The following is a 22068-nucleotide window of genomic DNA, read 5'->3' as shown; positions in this document are numbered from 1 at the left end:
ATAGATAACTTCGTTTAAAAATGGGCTTGATGCAACCTATGAAACAGCAAAGTAGGGAGCAGGGTACTGTCCAGATTAATTTTCCTGAAGGGCTTAGGGAATTATACCTGCAACAATAACTCATGCAGGCAACAAGAAGCCTTGGGTAAAAATGGCTATATTTTTTGAGTAAACAAATTATATATATATTACAGTTATAAAAATGTCTTAGCACATATGTTCAAAATTCTTAGTCATAAAATCCAACTGAAAAAGTCCTTTACTATTTACCAAGCAGCATTTGCATGTTATTCTCACAAAGGAGAAAAAAGATCCTAAATGTTCTGTGTTTTGTCTTTGCTGTGAGACACAAAAGACAGGTAAAACCTATACTTCTGATTTTAGATTATTTTACAATGAATGCTGGATTAATATGTCATTTAAGAAAAATCCTGACCTGAAGAATGCTACTTATTTTGTCTGGCCATCCTGGAAAACAGTACTTTACCAGCAGTTTTCATTTTCACCTGGCTCAGATATTCATCCAAATACTCCTTGATATGCTCTGAGTTTTTATTTGTTTATTATTTTTAAAGCAGATTTATTTACATATCATATAATTCACTCACTCTAAATGTTCTATTCAATGATTTGTGGTAAGGTTACAGAGTTGTGCAATCATTGCTGCTGCTGCTGCTTCTGCTAAGTCGCTTCAGTCGTGTCCGACTCTGTGTGACCCCATAGACGGCAGCCCACCAGGCTCCCCTGTCCCTGGGATTCTCCAGGCAAGAACACTGGAGTGGGTTGCCATTTCCTTCTCCAATGCATGAAAGTGAAAATGAAAGTGAAGTCGCTCAGTCGTGTCCAACTCTTAGCAACCCCATGGACTGCAGCCCACCAGGCTCCCCCGTCCCTGGGATTCTTCAGGCAAGAACACTGGAGTGGGTTGCCATTTCCTTCTCCAATGCATGAAAGTGAAAAGTGAAAGTGAGTCACTCAGTCGTGTCTGACATTACCACCATCTAATTTTAGAACATTTCCAAGACTCCAAAAATAAACATTGTGTCCATTTGTAGTCACTCCTCATTTTCACATTCAGCCTCAAACAACCACTTATCTTTCTTCTGTTTCTATAAATGTGCTCTTTCTGGATAATTCATATAGATGGAATCATATAACACATGGCATTTTGTATCTGGCTTTTGATGGGTTCTTTGATGGTGACTTTCACATGACAGTCAAAGCATTAATTGAGAATAATTCACCAGTCCTTTCTGTCCTGTGCTCCATTCATTTAGTACATATATATATATGGAAAGTGAAAGTGAAAGTCGCTCAGTCATGTATGAGTTTTTGCAACCCATGTAGAGTCCATGGATAGTCCCACGGATAGTCCGCATGTACTGTCCGCGGAATTCTCCAGGCCAGAATACTGGAGTGGGTAGCCTTTCCCTTCTTCAGGTAATGATTCTTTACCAACTGAGCTATCAGGAAAGCCCTATACATATACATATATATATATATATATATATATATATATATATATATGTATGTATGTATAAAGAGCCAAATGAAGAAAACAACACATTATTAGCCAAAGATTTTCAGCTGGGACATTGGAATAGAATTCATATTGTGTTGTGGACTGTCTCTCCACTCTCACCCCCAGGCGAGAGAGTAGATCCTTTGGACCTTCCAAACTGAGCTGACAGAAGAGAACTCTGGCTCTTTCCTAGGTCCCAGTTTTCTTGAAGACTCCAAAGTGGTAAAGAGGATGCATGACACCACCAGCATCCCTCACAGCATTTAGAGTGCGTAAGCAGTCGTCTAGGTTAGGGGAGCCAGCAGAGCTAGCTCACAACGAAAGCAAGCTTTCGGAACCCAGTTTACAGTCCAGATGCAGATTTCTGATGCAAGACAAAGCCAGCAGATAGAGAAAGAAAGCATTAAAGAAAGAGAAACACCTTATTTCAGCCACATGTTTGTAATCCACAGTCTGGAATGTTAAACCACATTTGGGAAAATTTTTGTGGCATCGCACCTCCCACATTCAGGGCAGAAAGCTATCTCTGCATTAGCCTGTGTGTCACACAGTGGAATCTGACCCTCTCCTATCTTTGAAAAATGTGGACACTTGCAATGGTGGTGCTCCCAGTCTCCACGGCTTACTTGAGGCCCCCTTCTTGTTTTGCTGTCTCCCCGCACAGCAAAACAACATCATTTCAATACTCACCTTTAAGTTTTTCATTTCTGGCTTACAACTTGAACTGACCCTTAACTCCATATAGAAGCCAGACACTCCATAATTAAAACAGGAGAAAAGAGTTTATAGGCTGAATGTCTTAAATTCTATGGCTGCTGTATCTTCTACCACCATTCTCATTAAGATCACATGTTATTATCAGACAGTGTGTGTATATTTTACCATAGACAGTGGCTATTATCATAAAGCTTCCCTTATAAAGTCACTGAGGGGTAATTACCTAAACAAATCCTCTCACATTAGCTGTCTACACATTTCTTGATCCTACTTTGATGTTAGTACTCAATGAGTCTATGCCTTCAGAGACCATTGAGATCTTTGCTATATTTTCCCTCAAAACTTACCTCTTCTTCACTGGTTAGTTCTCTTAAGCTTGCATAATCTTTACTACTCAGTTCAGTTCAGTCGCTCAGCCATGTCCGACTCTTTGCGACCCCATGAATTGCAGCATGCCAGGCCTCCCTGTCTATCACCAACTCCTAGAGTTCACTCAGACTCACATCCATTGAGTCAGTGATGCCATCCAGCCATCTCATCCTCTGTCGTCCCCTTCTCCTCCTGCCCCCAATCCCTCCCAGCATCAGAGTCTTTTCCAATGAGTCAACTCTTCGCATGAGGTAGCCAAAGTACTGGAGTTTCAGCTTTAGCATCATTCCTTCCAAAGAAATCCCAGGGCTGATCTCCTTCAGAATGGACTGGTTGGATCTCCTTGCAGTCCAAGGGACTCTCAACTCTTCTGTTATTCCAAATTTTAACTGCTGTAGGAAAATAGTTAACTTTGCCCTGACTTATAAACAGGATACAGGAGGAATAATGGAAAAACTAGAAGTCTAGATATCAAAGCAAAGTCTGTTCATTATTTCTCTTTTGTTTTTATGACCAGGGTTGGCCCTAGGAAATCCTTGGAGAAATGAAGCTGCTATTCTATACTGTTTCCTAAAAGAGATTCCTAATCTGAGGAGAGAAATTATCTATCTCTCACTGCTCCAGACAAGATCCTAGACAAAGCTTTCTGGACCCTTTTGAAGAGACCTCTTGCTAAACATAATGTTAAACTTCTGTCTGGGGACACAGACAGACACGGCTGTATACCTATCACCTAGTAGCCTGGTCTTCAAAATCAGGGTGCTGTACTTAGTTGCTCAGTCATGTCTGACTCTTTGTGACCCTATGGACTGTAGCCCACCAGGCTCCTCTGTCCATGGGATTCTCCAGGCAAGAATACTGGAGTGGGTTGCCATGCCCTGCTCCAGGAGATCTTACCAACCCAGGGATCAAACCACAGTCTTCTGCACTGCAGGCAGATTCTTTATTAGCTGAGCTACCAGGGAAACCAGGATGCATCAGTTAAAACCAACTTCCCAGCCAATGGGAATCAACCCCACTACAACCAAATGAAGTCTATGCATCCTCCAATGGAATAATTTGTTCCTCAAATAGTAATCCTCATTTTTATTCTAAAAGACACCTACCTTGTGCACCATGTGTTAAAATGAGAGGCACTAATTATTCCTCCCACAAATTCTGGTCAATTGAAATACCACAGAAATATTGCAGAGGGGTAAGTTTACAATATCATCTTTAGACCAAGGTGCAGATATGAAGCAAGGAGAGCTGAAATATGCTCGGGTCTGTTAGACTGAAGCTCCATTGTCTCACTTCCTTTACAGAAAATAAAAATAAGATAAGCCCTGACATAGCCTAGGAGAGAGGAAACAATACCAAGAAAGCAAAAAAAAAAAAAAAAAATAGATTTAGGAGGATGCACATGTGAGCCATAATCTTTAACAGAAAAATGAATTTGGATAAATTACCTCTACTGGAAGGAGTAAGTAAGAAAACAGAGAAAAAAAACACTACCTCTCTGTTTTCTCAATAGCCTAGGAGGTTTGTAGGAAATTTTCTTATGTAATGATTAAAATAAGAAGAGAAAAAATAAGATAATTCTTAGATTCTGTGGGATGATAACCTCATGCCACCCACCTTACTTTATGAATAGTTAAGTGTGAAGTTTAAAAAGTGTCCCCTGGCAATTATGAACATGGGCTCTTGAGCTGTACTAGTCAAAGCCTACTTCTGTCACCTACCATCTGAACAGCCTCAGATAAATCATTTAAACACTTTCATTTTTTTCTGTAATAAAAGGTGATGATAGGGTCTACTTTATAGATACTAAGTTCACAAAAAGTATTTAACAAAATGCTTAAATGTCAATTATGATTATTATTATATGTGACAAGCATAAAACTACATAATATTACTAATTAATTTTACATTAAAGAATTAGAATAGCTCTCATCAGTCTCTCTCATCTAGAATAATTATGCCCCCTTTATCATCAACTGTTGCTAATCAGGTCTTATTTTTATTTACTTATAATTGCTAGCCTTTGCATCTTTACTTGGCCCATGTCATTACAAAGAATACTTGCTTCTTCCAAATGCTCTACAAAATATCTTTGCTGAGCTTCCCCAGAAATAGATTTATAGCTCTATTTCTTGGTAAGTTTCTATATTTCTACAATACTATAATACCAAAAGGAATTTTTATAGCCATGATACTTTTTTCAGGAAAAATGATGTGCAGATCAATACTCTTGAGGAGAGGATTCCCAGTTGGGTAGAGTCATGGTTTCCATGATTCTTTCTGCATGCTACTGTCAAAAATAGTTTCTCTAACAACATAAGTTTTGAACTTAACTCTGCCATGCCTGCTACATAATCCAGCAGTTTTCACATACTATCCTTAGGTCAGCTATCGTAGAATTACCTGGGAGAAGTTTCCAAAATGTTAGATTCCTAGTTCTTACTTCCGAAGATTCGAACAAGGCTGGAGTGAAGAGGAAAAGTGCCTATGCTCTGTGTATTTAAATTACACTGCAAACATAACTGGAGACAGTGTTTGCCAGACATGTAAAAAAGGCTAATTTGCCTATCATACAAAAAATACAGAAAAGGCTAACAATATGAAAGAAAATGGGTCAAGAAGATGAACAGATGGCACACACATGTGCACATACACAAATGGCCAAAAAATATATGAAGAGATGCTCAACCTTATTCATAATTAAAGAAACACAAGTATAACCAGAAACAAGATGCCGATTTTCACAGTCAAGATGGGCCACTATTACAGTTGGAGATTACTTCAGTAAGTATATGTGTAGTACATCAGGAACTCTCAATTCTCCTTGGTGGGAACTCAAATTAATCCAAAAAACTCTAAAAAACAATTGCAACATCTTATCAAAATTTTAGGGCTTTTTGGTGGCTCAGGCAGTAAAGAATCATCCTGCAATGCAGGAGAGCCACGTCCGATCCCTGGGTAGGGAAGATCCCCTGGAAAGGGGAATGGCAATCCATTCCAGTGTTCTTGCCTGGAGAATTCCATGGACAGAGGAGCCTGGCAGGCAGCAGTCCACAGGGTCGCAAAGAGTCAGACACGACTGAGTGACTAACATTTTCACTTTCGTCAAAATTTTAAAAGCACATATCGTTGGAAGCAACAATCTACCTACTCTAATACAACCCCTAAATACATTCAGAATAGTACGGGAAAACAAATATGTAAAGATAAAGATGAATAATAGAATGACCATTGAGTTTTCTATATAAGAGCAAAACAAACACAACACTCATCCCCAGAGAAACAAGAAAAACTAATAGAGACCTGGTTAAATGAACTATGCTTTCATATACTGGCATATGCCAGACCCACTGAAAAGACTGAGGTGGATTTGTGTGTGATAATATCACACCTCCAAATGATTATTAGGAGGAAATAAAGAAAGTACAAAATAGAATGTATAGGCTGATCTTATTTGTGGTGGTGTATATCTCATGGTGCATGTATCTCTAATACTTTGGCCATCCGATGCGAACAGCCAACTCTTTGGAAAAGACCCTGGTGCTGGGAAAGGCTGAAGGCAGAAGGAGAAGAAGGCGACAGAGGATGAGATGTTTGGATGGCATCGTTGATGCAATGGACATGAACTTGAGCAAACTCTGGGAGATAGTGAGGAACAGGGAAGCCTGGCGTGCTGCAGTCCATGGGGTCACAAAGAGCTGGACACAACTTGGTGACTGAAAAACAGTATCTCACATACTTCTGTAGCCCTTACGTTTTACACTATGGAAATATTTAATTTGGTTTAGCTTTTAATTTCTCAGAATTTTCTCCTGGTGAATTTGGTCTGTTGTCAGATTTGGAAATAATTATTATACTATCCAAATTGATTAAATACTACATTGCTTCAGTTAACCACACATCTGGTTATGACAGAGTTATCTCACTGGAGTGCTAAAAGATTAAATAAGATAATAAATGAGAAAATACTTTGAAATTCTAAGAGGCTCTTGATGAAGGTGAAAGAGGAGAGTGAAAAAGCTGGCTTAAAACTCAACATTCAAAAAATTAAGATCATGGCATCTGGTCCCATCACTTCATGGCAAATAGATAGGGGGAAAATGGAAACAATGGTAGATTTTATTTTCTTGAACTCCAAAATCACTGCAGATAGTGACTGCAGCCATGAAGTTTAAAGATGCTTGCTCCTTGGAAGAAAAGCTATGACAAACCTCAACAGCATATTGAAAAGTAGAGGCATCACTTTGCCAACAAGGGTCCAAATAGTCAAAGCTGTAGCTTTCCCAGGCTTCCTTGATGGCTCAGTTGGTAAAGAATCTGCCTGCAATGCAGGCAGAGTTCAATCCCAGGGTTGGGGAGATCCCCTAGAGAAGGAAATAGCAACCCACTCCAGTAATTTTGCCTTGGAAATCTCATGGACATAAGAGTCTGGTGGGTTACAGTCTATGGAGTCACAAGAGTCGACACAACTTAGCAATGAAACCACCATGGTTTTTTCCAGTAGTCATGTAGAGATGTGAGAGTTGGACCCAAAAGAAGGCTGGATGCCAAAGAACTGATGCTTTTGAATGGTGGTGCTGGAGAAGACTATTGAGAGTCCCTTGGACAGCAAGATCAAACCAGTCAATCCTAAAGGAAATCAATCCTGAATACTCATTGGAAGAAATGATGCTGAAGCTGAAGCTCCAATACTTCGGTCAACTGATGGGAAGAGCCGACTGATTAGAAAAGACCCTGATGCTGAGAAAGAATGAGGGCAAGAGGAGAAGGGAACAACAGGATGAGATGGCTGGATGGCATCACCAACTCAATGGACCTGAGTTTGAGCAAGCTCCAGGAGATAGCAAAGGTCAGGGAAGCCTGGCATGTTACAGTCCATGGGATCACAAAGAGTTGGCCACAGCTTAGCGACTCAACAACAACAAAGCATTGTATAAATTATTTTTATCACATTCAAGATTGGTTTAACATCTTAATCATTAGTATACTGACAAAATTCTACAAATAGAGGACATACAGCTAAATAACACAAATGACATGACCTTGAGATATTTACACTCTAAATGTGTGAAAAAAAAAAGTGGGATAACACTATAACCAGCACTAGAAAAGAGGCATGCAAAAATTACTGTGTGAGCATGGTTTGTTGCACAAAAGAAATACTTAACACAAAAATTGTTAAAATTTCCTCAGGCAAATAAAAGAAAAGAGGACATGTACAGGAAAGGAACGATACCAATCAATGAGTATATCATTGCATGAGAACATGACTTACTCAGAAAAATGTGAATAATTCTATGTAGTGGACATATGGAACGTACTATTAATTTTTCATCACATTTTTTATTAAATAAAATACACTTGACAGTACTGGCCACATTCTGATCTTTGTGATAATGCTGGAAATACCTTCATATCCTATTGTGCATGTTGATATGCCTGTGTCCAAGAAGCAAAAGGACTGGTCAAGCCCGAGGTTAGGATGGTGAGTAAATAAGCATTTCCTGAAATTAAAACCTAGCTTCTGAGGTGCTTTTAATTTGTTTTCCATACAAATCTATTAGGGGAAAACCAATGACTATATTTGTTACATGCTTACGCTTATGTCATTGTACAACTAGTCATCTGGACACAATGAGCAGTAGAGAATAATTACCAAAAAACAGACAGAGCATTGTGGGGAAAGACAATGCTAATGGGTGGAATATTTGTGAGTCTAATTATATTTGTAAGTAAAAAAGTATTTTCCATCTTTTTTTTTGGCCCATTAGAAAACGTTTTGACATTGAAAAAAATGCTCTCATAATGTAATTCATTTTTGCTTGGAACATTTTGTATTTCCAATTCACATAAATGATTATTTCCTTCCTTTCCCTGCTCTCTCCTTCTTTTATTTTGGCATTGTTAGCACTGCTGTTAAATATCTGGTCATGAATATGTGCTTTGTGGCTGGAGTCAACAGGAAAGCTACTTTTCATTTAATAGTGTTATGTATAAACTTTGAAAGCCACTGGAGAATTCTTAATTTTGGCTTACTTTGTCAAAACATCTCAATACTTGAGTGACTCCAGGTTTGCGCTTTGGTAAGTCGGATCCAATTTACAGGTCGAGACTCATGACTATTCCTTTTTTTCTAGACTAGAACAGCCATTCAATGGTTCTTAGGTGAACTGTAATATATTTCCAAAATACATTTCCAAATTTTCATGACAGAAAGTGAAGTGAAGTTGCTCAGTCGTGTCCGACTCTTTGCAACCCCATGGACTGCAGCCTACCAGGAAGGATTCTCCATCCATGGGATTTTCCAGGCAAGAGTACTCTTACTAAAATGTATGAGACATTGTTAACATTACTAATATTGTGTGCCCTCTTTCAACGGGAATATGGTTACATTATATACATTCTATAACAGCAATGCTACATGATGTTTAGTTATGTTGACCAATAAGCTGCTACTGCTTTGAAAATTGAGGCTATTGCCAGTAGGACTAAAGATATTTGGTCTTGACCTTTCATTTTAAAATTTTTAATATTTTTTCATTTATCATTTCCTTCATATTAAAAAAAAATGTTTCTAATTGTTCTCTTTCAGTTAGCTACCTTCCTATACACTGAGAAACAAGAAAATGAACTAAAGTTTAATAAAACTTTTCCAGAAAGTGAACGAGTGAAGTTGCTCAGTTGTGTCCGACTCTTTGCAATCCCATGGACTGTAGCTTACCAGGGTCCTCCATCCATGCAATTTTCCAGGCAAGAATACTGGAGTGGGTTGCCATTTCCTTCTCCAGGGGATCTTCCCGACCCAGGGGATTGAACCCAGGTTTTCCAAATTGAAAGCAGATGGTTTACCATCTTAGCTATCTGGGAAGCCCAGAAAGTCTTATTTTCCAGAAAGTCTTATTAATAAAACAAATTCTCTTTTAAGTTATATGCCTCCTCCTCCCTCTCTGATATCACTCTTCAGTAACAAAACTCAAATAATTCTGCATTAAAATTTTCCCATTTCATACTAATTTGTATTTGAACCAATCTTTATTTGGGATATCAAAGATTTGTATTACTGCTGAAGATACAGTTGATAGTCATTCCAGATTTGCTTTTTTCAGATTTTCCATGAACGTCATGCTTTGTTTTGATGTATAGGATTCTGTATTAGTGAAATGGAGTATGTTTCTCTTCTTTTAGAATGTCATCTAAAAGGTTTTAAATATAGGTTTAAAACTAGTGCTACTATTGAGATCTGAGTACTTTTTCTAGAAGGTAATCTACATTATAGAAGGTGGGATACTAGTTGGTTGGAACTAAATTCTGCTTCTTTGTAAACATACAAATTCCATACTCACTTTCCATCTTTTTTTTTTCTGACCAAGAATAATTTATTTATTTCTCTCCAAAATAACCTGAGAAGGTTTTCCATTGCTGGTATGACGGATTGATGGCATCAGAGATCCAGACTGCCTTCCATTTCTGTTCCTCTGTGACCCCTAGGGGCTTGTTCCAAATTGAACATGGCTTCTGATCTGATCCACATTTCAGCCTGTGAGGGAGAAAATCAAGAGCAGAGGGAGACAAAGCCTTGTAAGAGATAATCTGGAAGTTGCATCAACAACTTGTGCTTAAATCTCATTGTCCAGAGTCGAATCACAGGACTACAGCTAATTGCAAGGGAGGCTTATAAATAGAATCTTTATCTGGTTAGTCATGTAACCAGCTAAAGCTTCAGTTTAAAGAAGAAAAGTGATAAGAAATACTTATCACATCCAGACACTTCACATCCAAAAATATTATCTTTAGTATCCAACAGGTGAAAGTATGCCAGCTGCTTAGAAGATCTCAGGTGATTTTCATGACTCTGTAAAGCACACATTTAATAGATAAGGAATCTGATACTCAAAGAGATTGGATGAAGCTTACACAAAAGTTATATAACCAGAGATCAAATGATACTCTATCTAAATCTAAATAAAATCTGTGATCTTCCAAGAATGATACCCTGCCCCTCAAATAAATGTAGGGGTGGCAATCTGCTTGGTAAATTCCATTGCCCAATATCCATTTCTAGTATATTGTGATATTAAAGAATTAAAAGTAGAATAGAAGAAATGTGATTCTTTTACCACTAGGTTAAAAATCACAACTCTATTTTTTTTTTTTTTTCACTATTTCAAAGCCCTTAACGAGGTGCTTAAGATTTAGGGACAATGTATTTCAGCTTTTTCTTGCACTCCAGAGAACCTAGCATTATACTAAACACCAATCAGGCAATCAACCTACACTCTTCACAATCATATGAACCAAATGCCTATGATGACTGTCATTTTTCTCACTGTTAATGATGCCAGCATGCAGGAGGATATGAACTTGACTGTTAACTCTTTGAGGGAATTTCTTCCTAATTTATCTTTGCAATTCCAGTGATTAACATACCTGGCCCTTCGTACGGACTCAATATTTATTCCAGGAACTGAATTCTATATCAAAGTTTCAGACAAAGGGGAAAGAATGTGGTCGCTTATTCAAAGTATTGTGAAAAGAAACTTTAATAGGTATTTTTTCTGACAACTATGCAAAAATATATTACATTTTAAAAACTGAAACAATGTTCTTAATTTTAAGTTTGCTGAATCGTTGGTAGAGTTCATTCTATTTATTCAATATCTATTTTAGAAGAGGGTAAATTTCATGTATTCCAAGTATTTTGTTTGTTTTCTTTTGGTTTTGAAATAAAATTAATATTTGGTTTAATGTTTTTTGATTATAGAAAGATACACTTTGTTTTCCTTGACAACTGTATATAATAGTAATGATATATTTCCCCTGCCTCTGCATTTTGCTGATTTTTCAAAAGTCTAATATCTTCTTATCAATGACTAATAACTGAAAAATAACCAAATTCAAAAACATTATTATTATTTAACGTCTCATGAAACATCCAAGAAAAAAGCACCGTAAAGAAGATATAATGAGTAGAGAGAATCTAGTGTTTTTCTCTATGATAATTCATTATTTATCTTATGTATTTTGTTTGTATTCTATTTAGCTATTCTTTCAAATTTAGTCAAAAAGAAGAGACCACTATTATAAATGTGTCCAAATTAATAGAATACACAACACTAGGGGTCAGTTCTCATGCAAACTATAGACTTTGAGTGACAACAATGTGTCAAGGTAGGTTCATCTATTGTAACAAATGTACTACTCTGGAGAGGAATGTTAATAAGGGCAGAAGTTATAGACGCAGGGTGGCTGCTGCTAAGTTGCTTCAGTCGTGTCCGACTCTGTGCAACCCCATAGATGGCAGCCCACCAGGCACCCCCCGTCCCTGGGATTCTCCAGGCAACAACACTGGAGTGGGTTGCCATGACTCAGGGTGGGGAAGGAGACATATGGGGAATCTCTGTATCTTATCCTTCTCCTCAATAGGTTGAAGGATATTAGATTTAGAGCAGCTTGAGGTTCCTCCTTGTGAACCTCAAGCTGCTCTAAAAATTCTTTATTAAAAGAAGAAACAAAGTCCAGAGTAGGAGTTATAAGTCCCAAATTCTATGTTAACTCTGCTGTTAATTTACAGGGTATTGTTTATAAGTCATATAAGCTCCAGACCTCTGTTTCCTTATCTGTAAAATGACTATTGTATTAGTATTCTACTGCTGTGTAATAAATTATTGCACACACATATACTTTTATCTCCTAGTTTGTGTAAGTAAAAAATCTCATCATAGCTTAGCTAGTTCCTCTGTTCAGGATCTCAATAGGCTGCAGTAATGGCGCCGGGTGGGCTGCATTCACTTCTGCGGGCTTGACCAGAGAAGAGGCTGCTTAAAAGGTCATCATGATGTGAATAGAATTTATTTCCTTACAGTTGTGTGACTAAGGGACCTGTCTTTGTGTTGGCTGTTGATTGGAGGCTGTTCAGAAACTGTCCACGGTTCTTGGACCATGTGACGTTTACCACAGACAGGTCACAATGTGGTTAGTGGTTTCTTCCAGGACAATTGAACAGTTTCTCTCTCTCTCTGGTTGGCTAAGACGTCATCATATAATTAAATGTAGTCATGAATCTGACATCTCATCACCCTTCTCACTTTCTATTGCATAGAGGCAAGTCACAGGCTGCACCCCTTTCAAGGAGAGAGGACCATACAAAGGTATTACTCACTGAGAGTCACCTGACGACATATCTGACACAAAGATACTGAACAAGATAATCTTTTAGATTTTTTTCCAGCTGTATCATTTTATGATTATTGAGGGAATACTGAGAATTCTTTGGTTCTTATTTTTTAAGTCACAGCCTCTGAACTCCCAAGGTTCAGAAAAATCTCTGACCTCCTTCCAGCTCATGAGCCTGAGTACATAACATTTTTCATGGCACCAAAATATAAGCAAGAAATTCCTATTCAAAAGAGCCAGTGGCTATAAGATGAAAAGAACAAGCCAACCCAATTCACCCTGAGAAACGTCAAGGGAAGGAAGCTTTTGATGACAAGAGAAGTCAAATGGGAGACCAGGAGCAAAAACTGAGATAAAGGTCATAAAAACAAGAGCAAAGTTAAGTAAAGGGTGAATCAAAATGAGTGAGGGCTTAGAGGGTGAGAAGGGTATTTTGAGTGAGCTCCATGACATCAACTGCATGTTGATGAAGTACCAGAAGCATGGCTTGTGTCAGCTTAAACTGGTGACTCTCAGTTTTGACCACACATTGTCGTTCAGTCATTCAGTCATGTCCGACTCTTTGTGATCCCACAGACCACAGCATACAAGGCTTTCCTGTCCTTCACCATCTCCCAGACCTTGTTCAAACTAATGTCCAATGAGTCTCAGTCAGTGGTGTGATGCAACCATCTCATCCTCTGCCATCCCCTTCTCTTCCTGCCTTCAATCTTTCCCAGCATCCCATTTCCCGGCTCTTTGCATCAGGTGGCCAAAGTATTGGAGCTTCAATTTCAGCATCAGTCCTTCCAATGAATATTCAGGATTGATTTCCTTTAGGATTGACTGGTTTGATCTCCCTGCAGTCCAAGGGATTCTCAAGAGTCTTCTCCAATACCACAGTTCAAAAGAATCAAAAGTTCAAAAATGCAAAGCTCAACTTTGACTGCATATTACAATTTCCTAAAGGATTATGTGAGTATCCAAATGTGCAAGTCACATCCTGGTCATATTAAGTCAGAATCTCTGAGGAAGGACCCAGCTCTCAATATTTTTAAAGCTCTCTAGTAGCTTCAATGTGAAGCCAAGGTTGAAAATCAACTATCTCCTCTCACTATTCAAAATGTGGTTGGAGGGCCAACCAGCAAGATTGGCATATCTGACAATGATCTTATTAGATATGCAAATATTTATTACCTTCTCCAGGCTTCCCAAGTGGCTCTAGTGGTAAAGACCCCACCTGCCAATGCTGGAGACATAAAAAGACACCGGTCCCATCTCTGAGTCAGGAAGATGCCCTGGAGGAAGGCATGCAACCCACTCTACTCTTCTTGCCTGGAGAATCCCGTAGACTGAGGAGCTTGGCAGGCTACAGTCCATAGGGTTGCAAAGAGTGAGACATGACTGAAGCTACTTAGCATGCACACATGAATTACCTTCTCCAGACCTACTGAATATGATATACATTTTTATAAGATACTCAGGTGATCCCTATGTGACTAATCCAGTTAAAGATTTAGGGCAAAGAACAGTACCTATATCTAGCATTCCACATGATTGTTTCTCCATAAAATTTTCATATAAATTTTCATTTTAAAATTTCATATGTGCCAATATACCTAGGCTTTCTTTCAGCGCATTTCTTGACAATTCGAGTAAATAAGGAGTAAATGAATGGGTTGTGCAAAATGTACTACTTAAAAAAGACAGAAAAATGTGAGGCTCTTTTTTTTTTTAAGGATTCTACTAGTTTGTTTAGAACAAAGATAGATATTTGACTTTCTTATGCCAACTCTGATTGGTTGGAAATGACTGCCTGGTGAACTCTTATTGAGAAATAAGAGTCTAAAATCTCTTTGGTTCAGAAGAGTGCCCTGACAGATTAACTACGTCTCAAGGAATGATGGCTGTTGTACTGAATATTTGCTGAACTTGCTCTAGATTTTCTTATGGAATTGTAACTCTCATGACAGAGCCCACCCATTCTGAAGACACCTGATTAGAATTAAAGATACATCGTCCTGCAACACATCTGAACTATTTAACTCATTCATTTTTTCATAAATTCTTTCATCTGCTGCTTCAATAAAAAGTTACCCAATACAAGTTTTGTGTTGCAGATACTGGCTGTGCTGGGTGTCAGATTCTTGTGGCATTAGAATGACCTCACCCTTCAATATAAACATGCCACAGATCTCTGAAATTCCATGAGCAAAGCAGCCTCACATTGCCGTCAATCATGCTCAAGACCAATGAGGGAACTGGTTTCACCAGAAGGTCTTGATTATTCCGCATGTCAGAGAGATGCTTAGCAGGAATCACACACATGATGTTTCCATTCAAACAGCTTCCTGCCGAATTTTAGAGAACTGCAGAGTCAGGGTAGCTTCATTCTGACCTTCAGAAAAACCTTTTTATGAAAATTAATTTAAGCACAGATTAGAAATGGTTAATCTATAAGGAATATATTGTAAGTTACTAAGCTGTTCTATAACAAATCTTTCAGGAAAAAAGGATGATTATCTCATCTTTTTAACACTAAGAAAGTAAAATGCTGGTAGGTGGCTATCTTTAAAGCCCCAAGTGAAGGAGATTTTCCACTTTTATTCCTTTCAGTAATAAAGAGCTGCTGGAAGCACTATAGAAATGTTGTTTTTCAGTGACTGTGCCAATATACCTAGGCTTTCTTTCAAGCAGTGAGTGATTCCTTTGAATTATGTCTCAGCCAAAAATAGGGTTACTCATAAAATGCATGAATACCTTCCAGCTCATAATTGCCAAGTTCCGGTTTTGGATTTTAGTCATCAAGCCTAAGCTCTTTTTATTTTCTTGAAATCTCCTGTTGATACAGCTTTTTTCTTCCTATTTTTCCTTCCCAGCAGCAACCACCCCATTCTTCCTTTATTAGCTTTGGATAACACACACACACACACACACAGAAGGTACAAGGAACTGCATTATCCATCACAGAGGATTACACACAAAGATTGTCTTATGTGATGAGCCATTGCGAACATAAGGCTTCGATTTGAATGAAATGCTTTCTCATCACATTAAAAAAAAAATCCATTGGCAGTTACTGATAAGCTCAGAATTATTTCTGTAGAAAAATCAGTTTCAGTTCAAGATAAATATACGGAGACTGACAAGTAATTAAGCAGGAAGTTGTTTTTTTTTTTCTTCTTTGTGCTACTTGTCAGATATTTGAGGAAGATATTTTAGGAAAACTGCTTTTGGTAAACAGAAAAATTATACTGGCATTTTCCTCTGCTATTCTGAACTTTAATATCTTTTATTTTCTGAAATATACAAACAATGTAATTATTAAGTATAGTATTGGAAATTTTAAAAATTGAGAAAATTACAAATATTCAGTAAATAATTTGCACACAGATGAACAAAATATTTTTAACATAAATAAGAAAATTGAACTCCTTTAGAACAGTAAAATTTTATCAGACATAGTTGATTTTCACAGTAAAAATGTTGCATTCTTTTAAGCAAAACAAAGAGCTCAATCAACATTCAGTATATTTCTGTTTTCATATTCAAAATTAATAGTGGTCATACATGGAGAAAATGGGCACCTGCTGGGTTCATTAATGGACTATCCAGTTCCTACCAACATAAATTTCTCTACCTTCCAGCCTCAAATTGCATATGCATTACCATATTAGAAGAACTTCAATGGGAGATGTTGGACCACACAGAATACCATGAAGATACCAGAAAATTAGAAGGAGGTGAAAACTCATAGGAACATCACTAATGTTCCAATTTTCTCCAAAGCTGATTCTGAGTTGCTGTTGTTTAGTCTCTAAGTCCTGTCTGATTCTTTTGCAACCCATGACCTGTTGCCCACCAGACACCTCTGTCCATGGGATTTCCCAGGCGAGATTACTGGAGTGGGTTACCATTTCTTTCTCCAGGGGATCTTCCTGATCCAGGGCTCGAACCTGAGTCTCCTGCACTGCAGGCAGATTCTTTCCACTGAGCCACCAGGAAGCCCAGTCTGAGTAACATACCTCATTTATTATACGCTGAAAAGAAAGTAAACTCAGAAAAAAGAACTTTAAGATAGTACAGGTTAATTTGTAGATATATCATCGATCCATAAGAAATACATGATTTATCTTAAAAACTCTACAGTGCCAAAGCAACTGAAGTTGAAAAGATCCTACAGTTATGTTTTTTCCAGACATTTGGCTTTCTATACATTCAGCTGTATTTAAGTGTCAAAATGTTTGTTACATTTACCATATTTAGGATAAAAATTTTCTTTTCCTCTTCTTACACATGCTGAGATATTATTCTACTGTTCAAGTTCAGCAGAGAGGTATCCAAGGCAAGTGCACACTATTTATTGTTGTAACGTGAAGCCCCTAGCTGCAGTGAAGCCAATGATACAGTACTCTCCTAAAAGCCTAGACTAAGGGAGTCTCTTCCCCCACCCCCAACCAGCCCACTTCTCTTGGCTCTCCAGCTCTTCAAAGATGTTAAGAGAAGCATACAAAGCATAGAAAAAGGCATCCCAATGGAAAAGAAAAAGGCATTCCTTAAAACCTAAATTATTCATATTTTAGTCTTTCCAGAACAGGAAAATAAACATACATAAACTGTCATAAACATACATAAACTGTCATACCTGTCTAATGGTATGTCTTAATTTTTCTAATTAAGAGACAGAAAAAGAGTGAATATCTCTTTTGCTTACCAAAACATATATTATATAGAAAGTATAACACAAAAGCAGCAGATTCTAAGGAGGAGTAAGAATTATACTCTCAGCAATGTTAACATATTACTTAACAGTGTGCTTGATCTTAACCCACAGTGTTTGCTCCTTTTTTCAGTTCAGTTCAGTTCAGTCACTCAGTCGTGTCCGACTCTTTGCGACCCCATGAATTGCAGCACGCCAGGCCTCCCTGTCCATCACCAACTCCCAGAGTTCACCCAAACTCATGTTCATCAAGTCGGTGATGCCATCCAGCCATCTCATCTTCTGTCGTCCCCTTCTCCTCCTGCCCCCAATCCCTCCCAGCATCAGGGTCTTTTCCAATGAGTCAACTCTTCCCATGAGGTGGTCAAAGTATTGCAGTTTCAGCCTCAGCATTAGTCCTTCCAATGAACACCCAGGACTGATCTCCTTTAGGATGGACTGGCTGGATCTCCTTGCAGTCCAAGGGACTCTCAGGAGTCTTGTCCAACACCACAGTTCAAAAGCATCAAGTCTTCAGTGCTCAGCCTTCTTCACAGTCCAACTCTCACATCCATACATGACCACAGGAAAAACCATAACCTTGACTAGCCAGACCTTTGTTGGCAAAGTAATGTCTCTGCTTTTGAATATGCTATCTAGGTTGGTCATAACTTTCCTTCCAAGGAGTAAGCGTCTTTTAATTTCATGGCTGCAATCACCATCTGCAGTGACTTTGGAGACCCCAAAATTAAATTTGACACTGTTTCCACTGTTTTCCCATCTGTTTTCCATGAAGTGATGGGACCAGATGCCAAGATTTTAGTTTTCTGAATGTTGAGTTTTAAGCCAACTTTTTCACTCTCCTCTTTCATTTTCATCAAGAGGCTTTTTAGTTCTTCTTCACTTTCTGCCATAAGGGTGATGTCATCTGCATATCTGAGGTTATTGATATTTCTCCCAGCAATCTGGATTCCAGCTTGTGCTTCTTCCAGCCCAGAGTTTCTCATGATGTACTCTGCATAGAAGTTAAATAAGCAGAGTGACAATATACAGCCTTGATGTACTCCTTTTCCTATTTGGAACCAGTCTGTTGTTCCATGTCCAGTTCTAACTGTTGCTTCCTGACCTGCATACAGGTTTCTCAAGAGGCAGGTCATGTGGTCTGGTATTCCCATCTCTTTCAGAATTTTCCACAGTTTATTGTGATCCACACAAAGGCTTTGGCATAGTCACTAAAGCAGAAATAGATGTTTTCTGGAACTCTCTTGCTTTTCAATAATCCAGCGGATGTTGGCAATTTGATCTCTGGTTCCTCTGCTTTTTGTAAAACCAGCTTGAACGTCTGGAAGTTCACAGTTCACATATTGCTGAAACCTGGCCTGGAGAATTTTGAGCATTACTTTACTAGCGTGTGAGATGAGTACAATTGTCCAGTAGTTTGAGCATTCTTTGGCATTGCCTTTCTTTGGGGTTGGAATGAAAACTGACATTTTCCAGTCCTGTGACCACTGCTGAGTTTTCCAAATTTGCTGACATATTGAGTGCAGCACTTTCACAGCATCATCTTTCAGGATTTGAAATAGCTCAACTGGAATTCTATCACCTCCACTAGCTTTCTAAGGCCTGCTTGACTTCACATTCCAGGATGTCTGGCTCTAGGTGAGTGATCACACCATTGTGTTTATCTACGTCATGAAGATCTTTTTTGTACAGTTCTTCTGTGTATTCTTTTTCAGAGGGCTTAATTTCCTACCAAAGTTAAAGTATGTTATTAACATCTCCAAAATATGGTGCACTTAATGCCCAGACAAATGATTAGGACATATAGGCTAAGAAGAAGACTGTACTGGTTTTAACCGAAGCTGCTCTAGACAAATTAGCACAAGTGACCACAAAAACATCATGTTGGTGTAAAAGTAATTGAGGTTTCAGACCTTGAATTTTAAATAGTTATAACTAGGCTCAGCCATATCTCTATTAATCAAAATGGGAACCATTACAATCAACACAATTTTTCCAATGAGAAATGTTTGTTTCTTCCTGTAGCATACAAATCTGTGCTTCAAGATCGAATGAACTCTTGGAAAGCATTTTCTGCATCCTGCTGGTTGTGGAAGCATTCTCCCTGCTAAATTGTTGTTGAGATGCTTGAAGAAGTGGTAGTTGGTTGGTGAGAGGTCAGGTGAATATGAAGGATGAGGCAAAACTTCATAGTCCAGTTCACTGAGGGCATTTCGCTTTTCAGTGCATCTCACTGATTTGCTGAGCATACTTCTCAGATATAATAGTTTTGCCTGGATTCAGAAAGCTGCAGTGGATCAGACCAGAAGCAGACCACCAACAGTGACCATGACCTTTTTTTTGGTGGAAGCTTGGCTTTGGGAAGAGCTTTGGAGCTTCTTCTTGGTCCACCCACTCAGCTAGTCATCACCAGTTATCATATAAAATCCACTTTTCGTCACATGTTACATGCCACAATCCAATTAAAAATGGTTTTTTGTTGCATATAGTAAGAGAAGACAACACTTCAAAAATGATAGTTTTTTTTTGTTTGTTTTTTTGGTGAGCTCATGAGACATCCACTTATTGAGCTTTTTCACTTTTCCAATTTGCTTCAAATGCCAAATGACCATAGAATAGTCCACTTCGAGTTTGTCGACAACTTCTCATGTAGTTTTAAGAGGATATGCTTCGATGATGCTCTCAGTTGGTCATTGTCAACTTCTGATAGCCAGCCACTATGCTCCTTATCATCAAGTCTCTCCTCTCCTTTGAAAAACTTCTTGAACCACCACTGCACTCTATGTTCCTTAGGAGTGCTGCTGCTAAGTCGCTTCAGTCGTGTCTGACTCTGTGCGACCCCGTAGACTGCAGCCCACCAGGCTCCTGCGTCCATGGATTTTCCAGGCAAGAGTACTGGAGTGGGTTGCCATTTCCTTCTCCGATGCATTAAAATGAAAAGTGAAAGTGAAGTAGCTCAGTCGTGTCCGACTCTTAGCAACCCCACGGACGACACCCTACCAGGCTCCTGCGTCCATGGGATTCTCCAGGCAAGAGTACTGGAGTGGGTTGCCATTGCCTTCTCCAGTACCTGGAGCAAAAGTCTTGTTAATGTTGCAAGTTATCTATGCTGCTTTATGACCCATTTTGAATGAGAATTAAAAAATTGCTAGAATTTGCTTTTTGTCTAACACCATTTCCATAGTCTAAAAAATATATAAAATAAATAGCAAGCAATAAGTCATTAGCAAAATAAGAGCAATAAATGTACATTAAAATTATGTATAACATAACCACATTTAAGAATGTATTCCAATATCAAATGGCAAATTTCAACAATGCAAACACTGAAATTTCCTTTGCACCAACCTAATATCTAATAACAAATTGCTAACACAGCACCACCAAATATGTAATTTGTCTTCCTTACAGTCTTTTCTTGTGATCAGGAATTCTTATTCTTCCTCATTGGATGGCTGAACGGATGGATGGATGAAGCGTGTAGTATAGATTAGAAAGCCCAGAGATAAATCCACGCACATATGGACACCTTATCTTTGACAAAGGAGGCAAGAATATACAATGGATTAAAGACAATCTCTTTAACAAGTGGTGCTGGGAAATCTGGTCAACCACTTGTAAAAGAATGAAACTAGAACACTTTCTAACACCATACACAAAAATAAGCTCAAAATGGATTAAAGATCTAAACGTAAGACCAGAAACTATAAAACTCCTAGAGGAGAACATAGGCAAAACACTCTCTGACATACATCACAGCAGGATCCTCTATGACCCACCTCCAAGAATATTGGAAATAAGCAAAAATAAACAAATGGGACCTAATTAAACTTAAAAGCTTCTGCACAACAAAGGAAACTATTAGCAAGGTGAAAAGGCAGCCTTCAGAATAGGAGAAAATAATAGCAAATGAAGCAACGGACAAACAACTAATCTCAAAAATATACAAGCAACTCCTACAGCTCAACTCCAGAAAAATAAATGACCCAATCAAAAAATGGGCCAAAGAACTAAATAGACATTTCTCCAAAGAAGACATACAGATGGCTAACAAACACATGAAAAGATGCTCAACATCACTCATTATCAGAGAAATGCAAATCAAAACCACTATGAGGTACCATTTCACACCAATCAGAATGGTTTCGATCCAAAAGTCTACAAATAATAAATGCTGGAGAGGGTGTAGAGAAAAGGGAACCCTCTTACACTGTTGGTGGGAATGGAAACTAGTACAGCCACTATGGAGAACAGTGTGGAGATTCCTTAAAAAACTGGAAATAGAACTGCCTTATGACCCAGCAATCCCACTGCTGGGCATACACACTGAGGAAACCAGAAGGGAAAGAGACACGTGTACCCCAATGTTCATCGCAGCACTGTTTATAATAGCCAGGACATGGAAGCAACCTAGATGCCCATCAGCAGATGAATGGATAAGAAAGCTATGGTACGTATACACAATGGAGTATTACTCAGCCATTAAAAAGAATACATTTGAATCAGTTCTAATGAGATGGATAAAACTGGAGCCTATTATACAGAGTGAAGTAAGCCAGAAGGAAAAACACCAATACAGATTACTAAT

General features: G+C 38.3%; 1 long non-coding RNA gene across 2 annotated transcripts in view; it reads right to left on the bottom strand.

The window, feature by feature from the left end:
- Positions 1-9908: 9908 nt before the first annotated feature.
- Positions 9909-22068, bottom strand: part of LOC132345243 (uncharacterized) — a 131667-nt gene continuing 119507 nt past the window's right edge. For both annotated transcript variants that reach the window (XR_009494463.1, XR_009494461.1), the window contains one exon: positions 9909-10145. This is a non-coding gene — a long non-coding RNA (uncharacterized lncRNA). The remainder of the gene's footprint in view (positions 10146-22068) is intronic.

Source organism: Bos taurus, chromosome 5 (genome assembly GCF_002263795.3).
Source record: "Bos taurus isolate L1 Dominette 01449 registration number 42190680 breed Hereford chromosome 5, ARS-UCD2.0, whole genome shotgun sequence".
Taxonomy (NCBI): Eukaryota; Metazoa; Chordata; class Mammalia; order Artiodactyla; family Bovidae; genus Bos; species Bos taurus.
This window is presented reverse-complemented; position numbering and strand designations above follow the sequence as displayed.